General features: G+C 38.2%; 2 long non-coding RNA genes across 2 annotated transcripts in view; one reads left to right on the forward strand and one right to left on the reverse strand.

Annotated features, from left to right (window-relative positions):
* Window positions 1–19,169: 19,169 nt before the first annotated feature.
* On the reverse strand, window positions 19,170–21,269 carry LOC308190564. The gene is made up of 3 exons (XR_013947327.1): window positions 20,691–21,269; window positions 19,771–19,928; window positions 19,170–19,657 (listed from the first exon to the last, which is right to left on the reverse strand). It is a non-coding gene; the product is annotated as an uncharacterized lncRNA (long non-coding RNA).
* A 951-nt stretch (window positions 21,270–22,220) lies between these two features.
* Window positions 22,221–22,786, forward strand: part of LOC308190565 — a 54,209-nt gene continuing 53,643 nt past the window's right edge. Inside the window, exon 1 of the long non-coding RNA XR_013947328.1 lies at window positions 22,221–22,778. This is a non-coding gene — a long non-coding RNA (uncharacterized lncRNA). The remainder of the gene's footprint in view (window positions 22,779–22,786) is intronic.

Below are 22,786 nucleotides of genomic sequence, written 5' to 3' on the forward strand. Positions count from 1 at the left end.
GCATTTTAATACCAAACTTCTAAGTGCAAAACAACACAGTGATTGATATTAAAGCATTAAGTACCTTGTAAATACATGTCTGTAAATATATCTATAGAGTCTGCGTAGATTAAAACTAAATTCACTTTCATTACTCGCTGCTTCTTAAATGTATTCACAAATAATTCTCAATGCTCTAAATGAAAGAGATTTACCTATGACACCTCACAAGAATATAACATAGCTCTGCACAAAAATGTAGTGAAATTCACCATATTTTCACCTAACCCATCCTAGAGAAAAGTCAGAGAGTAGGTTGTATTCTGTGTTCTTGTGCTTTTTTCTTTCATGGTGCTCTACAATGAATGCATTCATTAGTACAGAAGAGTATCTCTCAGGGTGCCTTGAAGAAAACAATGAAGGAAAATAGCGCTTTTTATTCAAAGATCTTCCTTTAGCTGTCCACAGTAATGGAACACAGTCCCAAGAAAAACATTTCATTTAGAGCAAGTTTTGCCATGTGCTTGTGGAGGCAGTATATCAGGTCCTAGGATTATCAGTCAGTGAGAGCAAGCACTAGAGCAAAAAAGATGATAAAGGTGGACTTGCAGGGAAAAAGCTAGAAGCAGAAAGTTCTGGGAAAGCTTAAGGCAGGATTTATTATTTTTTTTTTTCTCTGAAGATAAGAAAAGCAGAGTTTAAATGCCATTGTAGCATGACTAATGTAGTGCGGGTGTTCTACGTTGATAATGTGCTGTCACCCACTCCAAGGGGTCCTGCTGAGATTCAGGCTGCTTCAGAGGAGAGCTCTGAAATTGAGAAGTAAATACTGAACATTTTTCTACTGTCTGGATCCTTTCACATTGTGATGAGCACTTGTTTGAATGCAGCTCACCAAAGAGCTCTCCAGCCTGATCACTTGAATGGCAGTGACTAAGAAACACCAAGTGTGACTTTTCATACCAAATGTATGGTATCAGCTCTCTGATATTGTATACTCATAGGTAATTCAAAACATGTGTAAGACTAACAGCTTTGCATATAAGTAATTTTGATTAATAATTTGAAAATATAACCATAGCAAGAAATGTATTATTAATTCATACATATAATAAATTTGAAAACTGGCATGATTTGTCAGTATTCTAAAAAAACCCATCACAAGAATCTCTAATTACCTCACTGATACCTATCTATCTACCCATATATTGTAATGTAATACTTTGTGTGTATTTTTTTAAGCCATTTCCTCCTTTTCTCATAAAGAAAATTATCATTTAGTACATGTATTATTCCCATAGCTGGGAAAGAGTAACACATATCAGTATAAGAAGCATACTGCCTTGAAGTTGCCTTGCAATTTAGACTTTCTGTTGTTACCAAACAGGTTTGGTATAGGGCATACCTTGTTTTCCTCTCTAGAACTATTTTCTTCCAGAAATACTTTATATGCAATGAGGTTTGTCAGCCTACAGCCCTACAAGAATGGTGTAGTATTGCTTTAATTTTATTACTATTGGCAATGTTAGGGTAATTAGCTAATTAATATGGTAATAATATTAACAAAAACATCAGATGGGGGATTAATTAGTCATACTAAATGTCTCATATTTCATGAGTTATTTTATGGCCCAAGAGAAAAGGAAAATTAAATGAAAGATTGAAAGCCTAGCTAGTAAGTAGTTCCGTTGCTTTCTTTTGAAGTAACATATTACATGATGCTCTTGCTATATGAAGAGTAGGGAAAAAAAGAGTTACAAATATACATTTGTTACTTAGGAATGTGTACTAACAGAATAAAGTTATATATTTATGAGAACTGTTTTGAAATTAAGGATCTGACTGTGCCTGTTTATGCATCTCTCTATAAAATGTAGCCAGAGTTTTAGTGTTATAAATAATTGACATTGAAGCTGATTATTTATCACTGAGTAAAACATGTTTAATGGAAAAAAAGATTATCATGTCACTATTAATAGTGAAAGGTATTTAAAGAGAGTCAATACTACAGGGTGAACATACATTAAAGAGCTTTATGAAATTGCTTTGGAAATTAAAATAAAAATGGAACATCGGAGATCTCTTTTATTTATCTCTGTGTGTTTAGCAGTAATGAAATATGCAAGACCAAGCTCTGGGTACTGAAGTCTCTTACTCAGTGAATAGGGATAACACAAGCAATGACAGTTTCCTCTGAGTGCCTTACCTGTAATAAGTACTTCCATGAACTATAGAGAGGGGATGTAGTGCAAAGTGGATCATATAATTTTCATGAAAAAACTCAGAATTCTATTATTTATTTGATGTAGTGACCTGTTTCACTTTGATCATGTTTTCCCATTTTTATATCTATAAGACTAGTGAAAACATCCTGTGATGTTGATTGTTTTGAATGAACAAAAATGCAAAATTTTCAGGGACAAAGTCAGCAATTCACTTCATCATTAATTAACAGTTACTGAGATATAAGCACATGAATCAGTTCTTTGGTGCATACACACCAGTGACTCTGTCCTGTTTAGGCCTTACTTTGTGTCATTTCTCAATCCCTGATATTTGCAATGATCTTTGTCATTACTGAATTCAGTTCAAGATCATACCCTAGAACTGCCAGAACTGAATCAGAATTTTGGGCTGTCAACTACATCATACAAATATATATATATACACATTAAAGACTCTCATAAATTTGAGAGCACAACAAAATAGATTTTTTTATTTAGTTGTTACCTGTAATTATCCTTCCTAACAGCCAGTGTCTGTGAGACGTATTCTGACATAAAATTTTATAGTCAATACATAATTTTCAGTCTAAAGAAAGAAATAAGACAACTTAAACCAACTAACAACAACAATAGCAAAATCCTCTTGTTTTGCTATAGATATCCAGCATCAATATATTACTGTCCTTTTGAAGGAAATCAAGAATGGAGAACATCTTTACCAACCTTGTAATGTTTAAGGCTTCTCCACTTGACAAACAAGTTTCTTCATGGGGTGGAATAACATGCCTTGTAGATGCCTACTGCTCTGTTTAGTTTTCTTAATGAACAGGGCTGGCTAGTGTCCTCTGCTGTTAATAAAATGGTAAGAAATTAAAGCAGCTCTATGCTTCTGAAGAAAAAGTCTACAGTGCTAATAAAACTTTAAGTCACAAGCTAACCACCATTGCTATCTCTCATGAGCTAAACTGGGAGTAAAATTACTCTTGCTAGCCCAGAAGTCTCTTCCCCACCTCAGAAAGTGTTTGAAGTGAAAAGGTTGTTTGGAAATCTCAAAAATAAATTAACTTCACTAATAGGATAGGAACTTTGGCAAGGCAAATGTTAACCTTTTTCAAAGCACATATGTACACATGATATGACTCTTAACATTCTCTTCAGATATCAGCAGTATCTCTGGGGAGTTTATTACATTTGATTATTCCACTTAAGTATTCATAAATATTTATGCACCAATTGATGTTCTCGATGTAATCTTTCAGTGGCTGGTACAAATATGTCACTAAAAAGAACAGCGAGGGAATCTGCAATTAGCAATTAGTTATTCAAACATATCATGTGAAAAGTTGAAAATCTCACTCATGAACAATAAGCTTCTGCATTAAACATATGGATTAGTTTCATTTCCAAGTGCAAGTCACCAACAGAGGTCTAAGCCTATTCACTAAAGTATAATTTATGAAGCTAGCATACTGTGTAAAAGCCTAAATGTTCACCCAAATTAGCTTCCAAAGGCTTGGTTTACCCAAATAGCACGCAAATTTTCTATGCCTGCTCAGTTCATCCTTTCTTCAGATCCACTCACTATTCTCTTGACCACTGTGACACTAGCAGCCTTGTGTAATATCCTTACCAAGCACTTCAATGTTTGTATTAACTCATGCAAACACCTGCCAGTACAGTCTGTTTCCTTGATTAAGAATTTTATATGAACTTCTTAATTTTGTCATGGAGATGATAACCAGACAGCAATCTGCTTTATTTGAGGGGAGCTGCACATACAACATGAAAGTAGGTACAAAGTATTAAACCATTATTTCCTTTTATGTGTCGTTTATGATCAAACACAACAGTGATTTAAGAAGCACTAATCAGGCAGGCCATATGTTATCATATTTTGTCTGGAAGCAAATGGATGTGTAATCATATATATATATATTTTTAATTGCTTACCTAAAATGTAAGACTAGGTTTTTTATTTCTTTTCCAAAATCTTCAGAGTATCTAATGTTCTCTTCACTTCAACACAAGCTTTATGTTGATGTAAAAAAATAATATAAAAAAGGTAGCACATGCCTACAGGGATAAATTCCTGAAGATCCCCATGTGGAAGTTCTTCCCATGTTCAATTATAAAGGCATTGCTGCCTTCTTCCAAATAACTGACCTATGGGCTGCTCTATAGTGTCACATCCTGAGACACACACAAAAAAACCCACCTACATCATGGTTGATCTCTTTACTGCCCATGACTTCTTTTTATTTGGAAGCCCAGTCATAAACAGACTACCAAGAAAAAAAAATCCGTAGCTTAGTGGAGTGAATAAGCTTGTCTGGCTGCATATATCCTTACTTTACACCCTTAGTATCCCATTTGTGACTTGTCCCTGACTGGATCTTAACCAAAGTGACTTGTCTTGTTATTATGCTGCCACGGATGTTACTGATTTCCACTTTACCACTCCTTCATATTACTGTTTTTGAGTAGTGTTTCAGATTTACTCAAACTTACAGACCTAGTTCAGCGCCAGCATTTTAAACAGGCAAAAGAAGTAACTGATTAGAGAAATCTGGCTGCCAGACACTGCAAAACTGGAGTTGTGAAAATGTTAATGCCAGAACCCTGGGAAAGAAAAAGCATGCTACTGATTTTGTGGCTCTTGTTCCTCTGGGAACTGCTGCATGTCAACTACTGTCCACGAGGAGGCCTGATGCCCCTGGCAGCTCACTGTCCGCATATTTTCCCCAACTGCAGCAGTAAAAAACCTTAAGTTTTTCCAGGGCAACACATTACTCACTCTTGACTTTCAGAGTCAAGAAATTTGAAATTTATTTATTTATTTATTTATTTTACAGTTGTTCCTGGGGAAGCAAATGTTTCAACTAAAAGTGGTTTCTGGAGATTTAAGAAAAGCCTGGGTTCATGCTACTGTGTCATTAATGACTCAGCAGATGATTCTAATAGGCCTAAGCCTTTTCTTCAGACAATTGCACTCTTATCAAGCTTGGTAGCCTGGAAGAGCCCTTACAGTTATTGTTTTCCTTTGTACTATATAAACTATAAACATTTTGTCTTACGTATGACTTCTGCTAGGGAAAAAAAAAAAAAAGTAGACCATTTTTGTAAAGTAATATGTTTGAAAGATCAAAACCAATCATTTAGGACATGGAAAACATATATTCATTGTGAAATAAAAATGTTTTTTCTAGAAAAATTATAATTAGGCCAAATGTTAATATATCTGTTACATAAACACTCAAAAACTATCCATTCATTATGCAGGTGACAAACAAAAGGAAAATATATCTTACTTGAATTCTTGAATTTGTATGCTTTCCATTAAAAGAACATAGGTGAAACCATACTTAATTACTCAGATTCAGATAAGGAGTTTTTTCAGCTTTTTTATGTTTAGTTAGACCATGAGAAATAAATTGAATTTGAGAATCTCATCCCAGGAATTGTTCAGGAGGAGGGTTATTGCTTCTGTTAACATGCTTTTGGATTGGATATGCTAATATGCTTTCATTATAGTTATACTATTTCTAGCTCTCTAAATCACTCAGAGCTATAGGCAATGAGGCAATCATAGCAAGTATCATTTGAGGTGGCAAACTCTGAGTCAGGGAAGATTATTTATATGTTTTAACACAGTTTCTATTTTACGTGAACTAAAATTTTATTTCACAACACAAGAGTGGGCTTCTTACATATTGCTACTATCTCTCATTTGCATAATGTAAGACATAATCAATGCAATATTTTATTGCAGGTTTGAAGTGTGTCTAATCTACGGAACTAGACATGGAAGATAGAGCTTATATGCATCTTTCAAATGTGCATGAAAGATGTGAAAAATTGACAGAACTTCAGAAGATTAATGTGTCAATTGAAAGTCACTTTGGGACATAAATTCAAGGCATTCTTTCCCAAGATTCAGTCATATTCCAGTTTTAGCATTACTAAAAACTTCAGAGAGTGTGAAATAACGCAGACAATATATCATCAGAAACAGTGAGCATATTCACATTAACCAACTTTTGAATATTCTTCTCTCAAAAGTGTAAGGCTAAAATGATACTATCTACAGAAAGTCAGTGAAGCTCCAAGTGAATAAACATAAGAGGTACATGTTTTAGCTTAGAAATGCAAGCACCTAAATGAAGCAAAAAGGAGCAAGAATCCAGTTAAGTAAAACGCATCACGTGCAGGTGGAGACTTGCAAATCTGAAACATGGAGGAAAAGGTAGATAAACTCAATTTACACAGTAAAGGGATTATTGGTAAAGAACCTCTTTCTCATCAGAAGGTTCGTTTGTGCACTGGCAGTGAAGAAATCAAAATAACAATGCAGAAAGGAGTGATGTTAGCCAGATTCTGAACAGCCTGCAAAAGAAAACAGTACCTTCGAAAAAATGCTTATGTTCACCAGAAGTAATATCTTTGCTAATTTGAAAATATAAAGAATTATTGGCCTCAGGGAAGTATTACTGCTGTTTAGAAGTTATATGAAAGTCAGTAAATGAAAAAAATAATAATAATCAAGAGGTTATATGTGTCATAAACTAGCAGGACTTTTATAGACACACTACATATTTCTAGTTGAAAAATAGTTAATTTATTGCTTAGTCAAAAAAGCTTGCCTGAAGTACTAAAGATGGAGTTGAAATAAACCAAATAAAAATAACACACACAAGAAATTTTAAGTAAAGCAAGTTTATAGTTGAAAGATGGCATTTAAGTATGAGGAGTGAATGAGTCATGACCTCCTTCAGTCTAAAAATCAAATAAAGATTCAGTAAGTAGTGTCAGTAAAGATTCAGTACTGTCTTAGGTAGGTACTTTCTTTCAACACTGTCATAAGGACAGAGGGAAATTCTCAGCTAATCAGTCCAGTAAAGCAAAAAATAATATCCCTCACCCAGTGTTCTGAATCCACACGAGTAAAAATATCATAGCATGAATATTGTTTTTTTGAACATGCAAAACGTTAACATGCAGGAACACCCTGAACACTCCAACCATTCAAGCATCTGGAACATTGTTCATGTCATTTAACTATCAGAAGCAGATACTATTCTTCCATTCCACAATAAACATTCGACCTCGTCTACACAGAAGCCACTCAAGTTTGGAAAACAAACAAACAAAAAAACAATCAACAAGCAGACAGATCTGAGGAAAAATGCAGCCTTATGTAGAGGAACTTGTTTTTTTGTCTTCTTTTACTAGATTAGCATCTAGAAAAGCATTGGCTAATATTGCAGAAAGTAAGTAGAGAGTAATCCATGTAGCCATATTGTTTCTTTCTTATTGCAGTGCTCAGAAAAAAATGAATTTCCTCCATTACCAGTGCAGGAAAGGAAATATACTGTAACTGTCAGTACAATACACAGGGAAAAAAAAAAAAAAAAAAAAAAAGATTAACACACTGATTTCCTGTGCCTGTTTTCCTGTTTCCATACCAAAATAATACCAGATTTGGTTCAAGAGATAATCTCATTGCTGGTTTGCAGTGCTGTTTTAGTGAGGTTTTATAAGAAACACTATCATCTGCTCCAGTAATCATTCCCCTAAAATAAACCTGCCCTTCATCAGCTGTTATGAACCAGTCACTGGAGAACATGTAAATGCTGAACTTGCATATAAAACACTTCTTAAATTAACATGGAGTGAATTTCCTTCTTGCCTAAAAGATAATTATATTGCTGATGTTGCCCACTTGGAAGATACACTTAAATGTATCAGCAGTGCTTGAGATAACATCTGCTAAGTGCTTTTTGATTAAGTCTTTTATAATTACTCATTTTCACAAAGCATGTTATCTATTTGAAGGGCACCTCAGTTATCAAAGAGAGGATGCTAAAAGAAGCCTTTCGGTATTTTGGATTCCTTACATTGATTTGACATTTTGCTTAGGTTCATGAGAAGCAAGGAAAAGGTACGGATGCTCTGTCTGAATCCCACCTGCATCACGATACTCTGTATTTTGAAATGCAATCCAAACTGTGTCTCCTATATACTATGCAAATCTGCAGAGGTGATGGATGTATTTGTTAGTTACTCATATTGGAAGCTTGGTGGCACAGCCTGCAGAATCACAATACATTAGGCAATAAAAGAGACAGCAAACAAAAACACTCAGACTTCAGGTGAGAATTAGTCTTAAACAGAATCTGTTAACAGGTGTTGCCTAATTTCTAAGCAGTGAAACACTTTCATGAGACTACTGAGAAATCTGACATAACTGGATACCACATTACTAATTCCTGCAAATCTCCAGGAATGTGGCATTTGAACACTTTAAACTTTAGTATAAAAGTTTGAGAAAACTGGATAATCCAATGGGTACTACCAGAAAGATCTTGCCAGTCTATCAACTGGCCAACTAATCCCACCAGATGTTGCTGATAACAATGAAGTCACTGGAGGGATAAACATATCACAGTTTTTTAAAAAGTTATCTCAAGTGTGAGATGATTCATAGAATCATACAAACATAGAATATCGTGAGTTGGAAGGGACCCACAAGTATCATTGAGTCCAACTCATCCCTCTACACAAGATCACCCCAAAATCAAATCATATGTCTGAAAACAATGTCCTAAGGCTTCCTGAATTCCAGAAGACTTGATGACATTACCACTGCCCTGGGGAGCCTGCTCCAGTGCCCGACCACCCTCTCAGTGAAGAACCTTTTCTTAGCACCCAGCCTGACCCTTCCCTGTCACAGCTCCATGACATTCTCTCAGGTCCTGTAGCTGTCCCCAGAGAGCAGAGTGCCTGGCTCTCCACTCCCCCTTGAGGAAGCCGTAGGCCTCCATAAGGCCTCCCCTCAATCGCCTCCTTCGTAGGCTGAAGAAACTGAGTGACTTCAGCTCTTCCTCATACATCTTGCCTTCTTTATCACATTTGTAGCCCTCCTTTGGATGCTCTCTGATAGTTTTATGTCCTTCTTATATTGTGGTTCCCAAGACTGCACACAGAACTCGAGGTGAGGCCACATGAGCACAGAGTAGAGCAAACAATTACTTCCCTCAACTGGCTAGCAATTCTGTGCCTGATGCACCCCGGGATATGGCTGGCCCTTTTGGCTGCCAGGGCACACTGTTATCTCATGTTCAACTTGCCATCAACTAGAACCTCCAGATCCGTATCTGTGGTACTGCTCTCCAGTCTCTTGCCCCCCAAGTCTGTACACAGATTCAGGGTTGCCACATGCCAGGTGCAGAATCCAACATTTGGTCTTGTTAAGCTCTATGTAGCTGGTGATTGCCCAGCCCTCTAATTTGTTGTGATCTCTCTGCAAGATCTCTCCGCCCTCAAGGGAGTAAACAGCTCCATCCAGTTTAATGTTGTTTACAAGCTTACTTAGTATACCTCCAAGTCCTGCATCCAAGTCATTTATGAAAACATTGCAGAGAACTGGCCCTAAAATGGAGCCCTGGGGAACCCCAGTAGTGACTAGTTGAGAGCCTGATATAGCCCCATTTACTATAACACTTTGACTAAGTGTTTAACCCTCAATTACTATAACACTACCATGACCATCAGCCAATTGTTCACCCATCGCATTACATATTTGTCTAGCTGTTTTCTGGATATTTTGTCCTGAAGAACACTGTGAGAAAAAGTATCTAAAGCTTTGCTGAAATCCAGAAAGATTACGTCAACTGGCTTACCTTGTTCAACTAGATAGGTAACCATGTCATAAAAGGAAGTCAATTTCATTTAAAAGGACTTTTCCCTCTTAAGCCCATGTTGGCTGTCACCAATGACTGCAATGTCTTTCAATAACTCCCAGAATAATCTTCACAATTTTGCCAGGCACTGAAACGAGACTGACAGGTCCGTAATTACCAAGGTCTTCTTTCTTGCCCTTCTTTAAAATCTCTTTTTCTGCCTAAGCTCTAGAAGAAGATCCCTGCTCAGCCAAATTAGCCTTCTGCCCTACCTGCTTGAATTATTACATTTTGTAATTTACTTTCCCTGGGCTCTTAAGAAGTGATACTTAAAAAGTGACCAGTACTGATGAGCCCCAGTGACTTCAAAAGTAGTTTCCCAGGAACCTTACTAACTAGTTCCCTGAGCAGCTTGAAGTCTACACTTCCCATATCCAGGGTTGAAGTTTTGGTTGTAGTTTTTCTCCTATCACCAAAGATTTTAAACTCGACTACTTCATGGTCACTATGTCCAAAACAACCACCAATCACCACTTCACCCAGGAGACCTTCTCTGTTCACAAGCAACAGATCTGGAGGGCATTTTCCTTGGTATCTGTACAAAGAAGTTACCACCAAGGTGTGTTAGGAATCTGCTGAACATGTTTGTATCAGCTGTGTGATATTCCCAGTTAATGTCTGGCAAGTTGCAGTCCCCCGTAATGACAAGGGCAGATGATCTAGATGTATCTCTTAGCTCGTTAAAGAACTGGTGTCATCATCCTGGCTGGGTGGCCTATAGAAGACTCCCACAATAATAACCCCTTTATTTGCTTGTTTCTTAATCTGTGCTCAGAGGCTCTCTCCCTGTCATCACCAACTGCAATGGCCTAGCCCCTCCTTTTACATACAGCACCACCCCCTGCCTCACCTGCCCTGCCTACCCTTTCTGAAGGGATCTATAACTATCCATTGTAGTACACCAGTCCCAGGACTTTTCCCACCAGGTTTTGCAAATGTAATTTGCAAAAATTACAATAAAACTGATTTCCACCAGGAAATCATTGCTCAGTTTTGTTGTTGTTGTTGTTGTTGTTGTCAGAACTGTATCAACTGATAAAGCCATAAATGCCAATGCTAGATTTTCTGTACCAAAACTAACAAAACTCACTCTAGGCAATTTCTACTATGTAAAGAAAGTTTATTTCACCGTGTGGATTATCAAGAGGAATCTTGGAGGTAAATGTTATGTGAGTCCATCATATTAAGCACAACAAGAAGTCATGGCTGAAGCCAGGAGAAATGCAAACGATCAATGGATAACTACATTGCATCTAGAGTTACTCCAGAATTTACATCTGTGCTCTCCTAGTGAATAATTCTGCATTAGCAAAACTAAGGAAGATGCAGTTAAAGAAGATGAAATTATAGGAGATTGATTAAGTAAAGCTTGGTAGGATAAATAAAAAGAAGAGGAAAGCAGTAATTATGTGCTTGCAATTTCCTGTATCCTTTTCTGGGCCCTTGTAGGTAGGTATGACATTTGCCCTCTTCTAGCAAGATACCTCTTCAGAGATATCCCCTGATCTCCATGCCTTTTCATATTACATACAGACAGTGGCTTTGCAACAATGTCAGCCACTTCTCTTAACATTCTCGAGTGGATTCTGCCTGGGCCCATAGATTCACATGGGTTGAGCTCTTTCAAGAGGCCACAGACCAGACCTTCTTGCACTACTGGTGCATTAACATGTGTTGTTATAGTCAATTTATCATGTGATCTGGGGTCCAGCTATGGCGGTAAAGACAGAGACAAAGAAGATATTGAGATCCTTTGTCTTGTTAGTGTTATTAACAAGTAATCTCCCTTCCCTTTTCAGTAATGAGCTTTTGTCCTCCCTGTGCTTCTACTTACTGTTCAGATATCTGAAAAACCCTTTCTTGTTTGTGTTCACATGACACAAATATTTTGTGTCTTGATCCAAATGTACACAGTATTACTTTTTTTTTTTTTTTAACAGTCTCAACCAGGTCATGATAACTAGGATTAGATTGTTGTTAATGTATCTTCTTCATATAGTGTAGGAGTTTTGGAAGATTTAACCCATTTTCAATTAAGTCCTATCATTTGTGCAAGAAGTTCCAGTCTTAGCCAGTTCCTTTTGCAAGGCAAAAAGCACATTATTGAGAATACCTGTTACTAATTAATACTTCAGATGTCTTTTGTAGAAGTTCTGAAGGAACAAAGACATCCTGTACCACATCCTTGTCCTTTACCAACTGCTTAACCAGCAAGAAGTTACTAGTCAGAAGTTAGCATGGTCTCATTGTCTTCAGTTGTACTTCAAACCCTGGCGCCCTATTACAGGTTATCTCCTCTACTTGATTCTAACATTTCTGATCTTTGTAGCGTATTTTTTGTCAGTGCCTGGGAAGTACTTAATGCCAATAATTTATAGCTACAAAGTCAGTCTTACTATCAATTAGTCTTAATGTTTGCTTGATAATTTCATTGCCTGTAGATGTTCTGGTGCTACCCATCTTCAGAAAACCTTCCCATTTAACATTTGCGTTGTCCTGACCACAAAGGAATGAACAGAATTTCCTGTACATTCCCTGAATTTCCCTTTCCAGAATTGAGTGGACAGAGAATGGTGTTCAAGGATTCATATAGTCCAGGATTATACAGGAAGAATAAAGGCAGCCTTGCCGTCCTATACCATCTCTCTCAGGTCTCAGTTACCACAATGCCCCCCTATTTGAACCACTGGTGAAATGAGGTCTAAAACTTAAAAGACTTTATATAAAAGCAAACTTGCAGTAGTGAAATCATTTGCTGTCTCAATTGACAATATGTGAACTCAAACAACTTAAACTTTTGAAGACCAATTGCAAACTGAAGAGCTAGCCTAGCCTATTTTTATATAACCTTATTACCGAGTCAAACAGTGGGCCTTTTTATGTAATCCAACTCTATAAAATTTTTACGTCCTGTTATTAAGAGTACTCAAAGATAAATAATATGAATATATCCTGGGTATATGCTATTTGCTGTTAACAAAACCTTGATGAACATCATCAAACAAATTGCAGCTGTTTGTTTCAGTTGCCCTTTACTGTAAAACATTGAAAAAATTATTGGATGCCATCCATTACGGATATATTTGCTTTAGATACATCAGATAACAAGCTGCTTAGAAATTTTTGCTTCAGCTGAAGAAAAGACAGAGCAGGAAAGAATGACTCCCAAAGAAAGAGATCTTTTCTTGACCTATGTGAACACAAAACTACTCTTTTTGTAAGTCTGCAGTTTAGGATTTCTAATTATAATGACTTGCTCCACTAGGATTTCCTGAATTATAATATGCTCTCTATTTTGAATGAATGATTTGCTTAAGACAGAAATTGACACATGCCATGAAGATGTATATATTATCTACCTGTCTGAATGATTATGCTTGACATTTCTTTAAAGATACCTCTTAGGAATCTACAGAGCACTGAAGGCTTCAGTCAAAGAGGAATATTGAACAGCAAGAATACCTCCTCATGAACCTGTGAATGCAAATTATAGTGCTTCTTTTCTGAAAAACCTGTCTCCAGAGTTTTGATTTACAAGTAAAATCCATTATTTTCCAGAAAATACGACTTTGAAAAGTTCGAATATTTTTAGGAGGAAAAAATGTCACCTTTACCCACAGAAAAACCTCAGATTATGATTCATTTCTTGATATAGACTGTTCATGTGTGGAAGACCTGGCACTTACTTGAGGCAGGTGTTTTCATTTAGCACCTTTCCAGCCAAAGAGGGTCAGAGCTCCCTACAGACGTATAGTGTTTACATGAACATATATTAGTCTCTATCAGATTTCCATTCTAGTGTGCAACTGCAGTCATACAGGCCACTTTCATCACTAGGTCTGTATGATAGGTTTGTACGTCTGATCTAGCATGGTGCAATACATGTTTGCTGCACATTGAGGGTAAAAGTCTGAATTCAACACAAGCTCTGTGTATACCAGATTCTTCCTGTTAGTCATTTTAGAGTTCTGAAACAAGGTATACTTATTTATTTATTTATTTTCAGTAAAAAATGAGTACAAGAAAGGTGGATTAGACTATTAATTACGTATATATAAGGGACTTACTATTTTGTTGAAAGCTTTATTTATAGAAAAAATATTCCTATTTTGAAATTATACCATCTTATAAATAATTTTATCTGCAGCTGGGAATGGTGAGTACATCCTGATTTCTGGGACCAGATGCTCTGCCCCTATCCTGATCTGGGTGGGAGGAACTCTACACCACATGGTTTGGCCAAATACCTGTCCTGGTTAAGGAAGGGACCTGGAGTGTCTGGAGCATACTGCAGAGCAAGACCATCCCTCAGAGCAGCCATATTCAATGTGAATTAGAGAAAGAAAATCCAGTGGCACGCAGCTAGCCACAGACAATGTGTAATCCCTTTGCTGGAAGTCCAGTGAGGCCTGTATGACTCATCCGTGCTGAACAATATATGAGGTGCAATGCAGCTTCAGGGATGCTTTAGCAGAGAAGCAATTCCCAGAGTTTTACAGAAACAATAATAGTTCTAATATATATATATTAAGCAAATAGTCCATTACTTTCCAAACTAAAATAAAGGTGATCTCCTATGGAATACCAATGAAGCATTTGAGCTCTGTCAAAATGCAAGCGCATGGGATGCAGTAGAGCAGACTGCGAAGTCCAACATTAGCTTTTTAAAATTTAATTTCCACATTAATATGAATTAGATCTTTAGAGATTTACAATTAAGATGTTTGTCAGAATTTCACTGCAAATGTTCCTGGTTGCCTTGAACATAATAATTATTTGTCATTGGTGTGGCAATTATAATAAATGATACTTAAAAATAATTGTCTTATTGAATATTTACAGAAGAATGAAGAGAGTTGATTTCAATTTTTATCTTACTGTTTAGTCATGTTTATTAAATGTTTAGCCATGATAGTTTTATCTATTGTGAAGGATTTTTATACATGTACGTTAATATTTTTGAATCAAAACCAAACTCCATAAAAATTACTCTTCATGATTTGGATATTATTCACAAGTAATAACAATGGGAAATTTTATTCCGTAAAGAGCCAGCTACTCTAGAACCAATCTATGATGGAGAGCATGTTAAAACACTTTGTCAGATAAAAGTCAGAGTGCTTAGCAACTTGAAATTGTATCTAGGCTTCCATTTCAATGCGTGTTTGCCCTGAAGATCGAATCCTCTAGATATTAAAATCATCATCTATTTAAACTTCATTGCAGCTATTATTAGGATTGAAAGTACTATTTATTTAGCGTGAAAATCTACTTATTGTGAAATTGGAGTTAGTGTAAGGTGTGGACAATGCTCAGGAGTACACTCAAAGCTTAGAATAGAAAGCATTACTGAGTGCTTTTAAAAATTTGTTGTTTCACGGTGTGGTGGGTTGACTTTGAGAGACATTAACAGGCTTGAAAGGTGGGCCTGTGCGAACCTCATGAAGTTCAGCAAGGCCAAATGCAAGGTCCTGTATCTGGGCCAGGGCAATCCCAAGCACAAATACAGGCTGGGCAGAGAATGGATTGAGAGCAGCCCTGATGAGAAGGATGTGGGGCTGTTGGCTGGTGAGAAGCACAACGTGAGCTGGTGTGTGGTGAGAAGCTCAACGTGTGCTTTCAGCCCAGAAGGCCAACTGTATCCTGAGCTGCACCAAAAGCAGTGTGGCCAGCAGATTGAGGAAGGTGATTCTCCCCCTGTGCTCTGCTCTTGTGAGACCCCCACCTGGAGCACTGCACTCAGCTCTGGGGGCCCCCAGCACAAAAAGGCCATGGACCTGTTGGAGAGACCATGAGGATGATCAGAGGGCTGGAGCACCTCTCCTATGAAGACAGGATGAGGGAGTTGGGGTTGTTCAGCGTGGAGAAGAGAAGGTGCTGGGGAGACCTTAGAGCGACCTTCCAGTAACTAAAGGGGAACTATGGAAAACCTGGGGAGAGACTTTGTCAGGGAGTGGAGTGACAGGACAAGGAGTAATGCCTTTACACTAAGAGAGGGTAGATTTAGATTAGATATAAGGAAGAAATTCTTCACTCAGAGTGTGGTGAGACACTGGCACAGGTTGCCCAGAGAAACTATGCATGCCCCATCCCTGGAAGTGTTCAAGGCCAGGCTGGATGGTGTTATAAGTGAGACCATACAAATTTCTTGGTCTATCAGAAATATTTTATTAATTAAGTAAGCAGGCACAAGCAAAACAGCGCTGGGCGGCTGGAGAGTCTCCGCTCCACCACAGCACGCAACTTTCCCTTTTCAGTGTCGCCGTTTTATAGCATCCAAGTTTCGGTTTGTCAGGACTTGTTGGACCTTCTGAAGCTGCGCAGTTCGTTGTTGGGGGTCGTTGTTTTTCTTTCAATGATCATGCGTTGTGCTCGTGTTCAAGGGGGAGGGTAGTGAAGCGGGAAACAGTATTTCACAGAGTCTTTGTTTTACCAAGGATGTTTATCCAACACCCCCTCCCCACTATCTACTTGCTTAGTCTTTCCCCCCTTAACAAGGTCGTAAATTGCAAACCTTATCTTCTCAGCAGATCCTCTGAATTCCTTTTAAAGACAATGAACAAACACACGCTAATTTATCACAGATGGGGCTTTGGGCAACCTGGTCTGGTGGGAGGTGTCACTGCCCATGGCAGGGGGGGTTGGAAATAAATGTTCCTTAAGGGTCCCTTCCAACCCAAACCAGTCTATGATTCTATGATTCAATAGGTACCATAAAAATCCAGCATCCTAATTTCAAGCCTAGTTTTCAGCTTTATTTTGTTTTTTATCAGTAGGTACTATGACACTAAAGATCTGGACAAAAAAAAAAAAAATGCATCTTGGTACAAAAAAGTAAATGAAGATTTTTCTCATTGAAATCAAATGACGCGGTTTTAATTTTCATTTATTATTTTATTTTCTTACTGAAAGTGAGCAAGAATTGCCTTTAGATTAATAAAATTTGAATCTAATCAAAATATTTCAAAACATTGATCTCAAGCAGAGTCTTCTCTGAGTTGTTCGATATTTAACTCTGGTGATGCATGGGGTTATGCATAAATTACTGTTTGGGTTTCCTATGGTCCCTAACTTTTCCTGGACAGTTTATAACATTAATAAATGTCTTATCTGATTAAACTATATGATATAACACAAGAGAAGGAGGAGTAAAGCATGAGTGTATATGCTCATATGCAGTGATGTGGCATTCAACTGAACACTAACTCACTTAAAGCAAGGAGGTCTGTCATTTTTAAATTAAACTTTTTGAACTCTTGGAACAGTTTGCCCTAGTAAAATTTGAGTAGCTGATTTGGTCTGACGCAAATGCCACAGTCTGGGACTTCCTGAGGGACTATGCTCTGATTTCATTTGGCCAAACTATCGCTGGAAGCTGGTGATATTTTTTCTATCTATTCTTGACATTCAGGGACAGAAGTTAACAGACCATTTCCCACAGATAAAAAGACTTCAACTAACGGCATTCTGGTTCTACTTCCAATACAGAGACAATTGAAATTAAGAGACACCAAAAACTGAAATTGTTTTAAAAATTGTTAAATGTAGACATGTTCCCTCTCCTCTCCTCTCCTCTCCTCTCTCTCCTTCCTCTCCTCTCCTCTCCTCTCTCTCCTCTCCTCTCCTCTCCTCTCCCTCTCCTCTCCTCTCCTCTCCTCTCCTCTCCTCTCCTCTCCTCTCCTCCTCTCCTCTCCTCTCCTCTCCTCTCCTCTCCTCACCTCTCCTCTCCTCTCCTCCACTCCTCTCCTCACCTCTCCTCTCCTCTCCTCTCCTCTCCTCTCCTCTCCTCTCCCTCTCCTCTCCTCTCCTCCCCTCCCCCTCCCCTCCCTCCCCTCCCTCCCTCTCCTCTCCTCTCCTCTCCTCCCTCTCTCCTCATCCCTCTCCTCTCCTCTCCTCTCCTCTCCCCTCCCCTCCTCTCCTCTCCCCTCCCCTCCTCTCCTCTCCTCTCCTCTCCTCTCCTCACTCCCTCCACCTCCCCTTCCCCCTCCCTCCCACCCATCCCCCCCTCCCTCCCCTTCCCTCCCCTCCCTTCCCCTCCCCCTCCCATCCCCTCCCCTTCCCTCCCCCCCTTCCCTCCCCCTCCCTTCCCCTCCCCTCCCCCCTCCCCTCCCCCTCCCCCGTCCCTCCCCCCTCACCCCCCCCCTCCTCTCCCCCCTCCCCCCGTCCCTCCCCTCCCCCCCTCCTCTCCCCCTCCCCCCCCCCCCTTTCTCGCAGTCCTTTAATTCTGTAGCATATCTTGAAGAATTTGTAATACCACATGAACTTTGATGGAAGAAAAAACAAAACAAAACAAAACAAAAAACACCTTGGTTTTGGATGATTTAATCTACACCACACAGCCAATTCTTGTTATTTTAATGATAGATTATTGGATGATTTAATCTACACCACACAGCCAATTCTTGTTATTTTAATGATAGATTAATGATGTTGCTGTTCTCTTCAATGCTTCATGGAAATTCAGAATTTCAGCTACGATATCAAATGGAAATATTTTTCACACTATTGTAGCAAAAAGTTGGAGTAAAGAACACTTACATTTTTACTTTTTTAGAGTCTCATGAGTTCTGAACATGAAGCTGATTTATCTATATATATTTACAGATAGTTAATAATCCTGCTAGCTTGAAGGTTAACATTACTTCCTGTGCTATTGCACATCCTTTGCTGAACTAGCAAATTCTGCGACAAACAAGGGACTCTCTGCTAGCACTGTAATGCATATTCCTTTGAGCATGTTCTTGTAAGTGCAGTACTTTCATCTTCATAGCATGACTTTCTCAGTCTGTTCCATATAAATAAACATTTCTACAAAGGATTTAATTCCGTGTGGATTATAATGTTAGATTAGTCCCAGCCAAGTGGCAGGGAAGAGAGCTCTTTCTTTCTGCAGTAAAAACAGCCTTTCCTTCTGGAAAAAGGAGTACAATTTTTCAACAAAATAATATCAAGAATTGTTTATCAAGATGTTAGCTTGGCACAGTCAGATTTAGCAATAATTTCAAGGGTAAATATTTCAAAGGCATTAATAAAATATGTGTAAAGTATGTTGAACTGTGTACAGATATGTAAAAATACTGAACTGCACATTCATGGAAAGCTACCTAATAGCTCTCTCAAGCAGTGTGATTGTGAGATTGTTTTATTATTATTATTTTTAAATTCTGTTCACAAAAGTAGTCACTACTTTTATGGTTTACTGAAAGCTACTTTTTTTTTTGGGGGGGGGGGGGTTGTTTTTCATCAGATTTTATGGAATATATGAAACAAGCAGTTCATGAAAAATTCCATGTGCTTACTGAAATCCTGTCAAGTACAAGAGAAACACAAGTCTTGTGCAATGCTTATATGTTCAATTCATTCACAATCCAAATAAAACTGAAGAAAAATAAGATTACTGAAACTGATGTTGTATGTGATTTTCTCAGCTGTAGTGGTTGGCGTGAAGAGAGACTCCAGTGATCAAAAGAATCTGTAACAAAGGGAATATTTGCCAGCTTGCAGGTCAGCATACAGACACGTGCACAGACAAGTGCACAGACAAATGCACAGGCTTGCCTCTAACACAGCAAACAGGAACCCACAGCACATGCTGCTCGTTCTGCCCCAAGGTGGTGGCAGCGAAGCCACCCACCTCCCTCTGGGCACAGTGAGTTTAAAGACTCCGGAGAAACAAAGCTGTCTCTCTGCTTTGCTGAGCTCTGTCTCCTTGATCTGTCAGAGACAAAAGCAGGGAAGTTGAAAAGTGGCACTCAGGAATGGAAGGGAAAGTGAAACTGGGCACTGCCCAATTTGGAGGGAATTCGAAGTAATCCGGTGACAGGTACCTGGAGGCAATCCTTGGGCACTGCTGGACCATGGAGGAAATCCCCTTTCATTCACTGGAAGGTAGAGGCTGAAATACTGATCCTTGCCCCATACTGAAAACAGTTGCTACCACAGCCTGTGGAATATCCTCACATTCTTCATGCTTCATTTTGGCACTCTAGATGGGGTGAAATTCACTTATGTGAAGTTTGAGTCAATGAGACAGTCACATTTTGAAACAGAAGTGAAATACCCAGATATGTGACAATCAGCCTTTAATATATCAGTCATAATGCAGACATCTTTCTTGAGTGCTTCTTTTTCTTTAGAGCAAAACATACTCTTACATATGTCCTCAGATTTAAATTCAGGACACATTCCTTCTAAAGTAACTTAGTGTTTTCATGAGATGATGAATGGATGGAAGTAACCCATCTGAACAAAGAAAGATATCATCTTAATAATCTGATATTTTATGTTCTTTGTTATAATTACTTTTGCCTCAGATTAATGAATTTCATTTACAGTAGCAAGCTAGCAAATGAAAACCATTCAGTGCAAGTATGAAATATAATGGAAAGATGAGACTATGTGGTATGGGAGACATAAACTGAAGTATTGAGGAGTCATTATTTACCAAAAAAAAAAAAATAGTGTAAATTTTATTAAAAATAAATTTCTTCCCTCAGAAAAAAAAATCAAATGAATTTACATTCTTGAAGAAAATTACCAAAGCAACAGAACTGAAAACAATAAGCTTTCAATTTTCTTCTCAAATTACTCCCGTTTTTCCCACTTACTCTTCTGTATTATGTTAAGTCCTTCTTATCTCCCTGTTTGTTCAATCCGAAGTCCAATCACAAGGGGAAAAAAAATAATAATAATAAAAAAAAAATCCCAGTCTTTTTAAACAAACCTCTGTTTCTATATAAATCCTTACTTGCTTAGAAATGCATGGCCTCATCTCCCAAGGAATGCACATCTCTTTCAAACAGGGTCCCCTTGTAACATTTGCTCTGCAGCCTAACATGGCTGAGTGCTGCCTAATACAGCCATTACACTAACGAGTGAAACATGGATCCATAAGCTGGAAAGGAGCAGTACTGAGGAGCTGGGACACAGGGCTTCAAGTCACATTGCTGAGAGCAGAGGCATCAACATGAGAATCAAATGCCGCAGACAGAAGTGGCCAAGGAAGTCAGACATCTCGAGATTGAAAGGCAGCGAGTGACTCCATAGCAACCAGAGAATGAAACAGGCAGGTTTCCAGTGAAGAGGAACCAGACAGCACCCAGGTTGTGATACAGCAGGCTCTGAAGTGCTGTTACCTATTAGGTCATCTAGCAGTGGCCAGACTAGAAAAATAGGACCTATGTGTAAACCAAAGGTCCTGAAACATCCTTCCAAAAAGCAGCATTCATCTTTAAGTGTAATGGGAATGATCCCAATGGAATCTAAAGCCCCAACATCCATCTCACTGGAAATCTACCCCCCCCCGCCCCCACACACACACACCAAACAAACAAACAAACAAACAAACAAGAAAGAAAGAAAGAAAGAAAGAAAGAAAGAAAGAAAGAAAGAAAGAAAGAAAGAAAGAAAGAAAGAAAGAAAGAAAGAAAGAAAGAAAGAAAGAAAGAAAGAAAGAAAGAAAGAAAGAAAGAAAAACATCCAAAACATTCCAGGCAAAGGCTACAGAAATAAACTTTATAATATGAGGCAGAGCTGCAAAGGACTGAAGGACAAAGTTGCATGTTTATAGTTGACAGCTCTATAGAAACTGAATTTGCAATCTGGCCTGGAATTTTACTGTGGTAATAGATGCAATATTCCCTGTCAGACTGTGAGGGGACCAAATCAGACAATACACACATAGCAGGTAATGACAAATGAGAGAAAAAAAACCTTACTATGATCCAAACAAATAACTGGTTATGCAGAAAAGAACATAATATTCACTGTGGGGCAAGGTGTGAAAAGGAACTTAATACTCCATATTCCAGGGGTTGGCACACGCAGGTGAAAGAGTAGTAATCTTCAGCACCCAGGACTGCTTTTGTGTTTAATCGATGACTCTTTAATATGAAATACATATGGTCCTGGGAACAGGAATCAGAAAAATAAGAAAGACCATGTCTGCTTTTTTAATATTTGTGCTGCTGAAAGCAGTGATATGTAGGAATTAAAACAGGGAAATGTAGTGTTCATTTTCCCCTCTGCTTTAATGTGCCTCAGCTTGTCATCTGGCTCTATCTCTGTTATTTCTGAGATACTGCAAACACTGATTTTATGAGTTTTTTTTTTTTTTTTTTTCTGTGAAGTACAGGTACAAAGAGGAGGAAGATTTCACTTCAGCATGCTGATTCTCCCTCTCCCCCTGCAATTCTAACAGATATTCCTACTTCATTCTCATACCTATTTTCTGAACTGTCTTAGTGGTTCTTCCATGGAAAACCACCTGAGAAAACAACAACAAAGAAACAAATGACACATCAAAAACAAACAAACAACAAAAACCTGCAAAACCAATAATCAAAAGACAGTTTCCTATAACCAGGTGCTTAATTTGCAGCTGCTTTTTCTGCATGGACCTTTTATAACACTATATGAAATCTGACATCTGATGCTTCCTTGCTTCTTTACAGCAGAAAATAATGCCAGATTTATGCAGTACAGTAAAATCTACAGTAAAGTGCTGTTTCTCTGCCATTTAAGGGAGAAGATGTAGCATATGGCAACCTGTGAACATAGTAATTAACCACGTGTGATTACAAACTCGTAGCAGAAGTTGGCAGGGTGATTTGGAGTGGGTATGAAAAGTCACAGTTGTACTCTGACAAAGTAGCCAATAAGCAGACAATCCTTACTGTTCTTAAATATCCTAACATGCAGATTTCATCAAGAGTAATGTAAGAAGTTTGACTCCACAGAAGTCTCAGTTTCATATAAGCTGTTCTGCAAGGCCTATCTTTCCTCCCTGCTTGCCTCCAAATGGAAGAGGAAAGAAAATGAAGAAACACTATAGCTGGTCAGACT

This window comes from Anser brachyrhynchus, assembly GCF_964034855.1.
Source record: "Anser brachyrhynchus genome assembly, chromosome: 2".
Classification (NCBI taxonomy): domain Eukaryota; kingdom Metazoa; phylum Chordata; class Aves; order Anseriformes; family Anatidae; genus Anser; species Anser brachyrhynchus.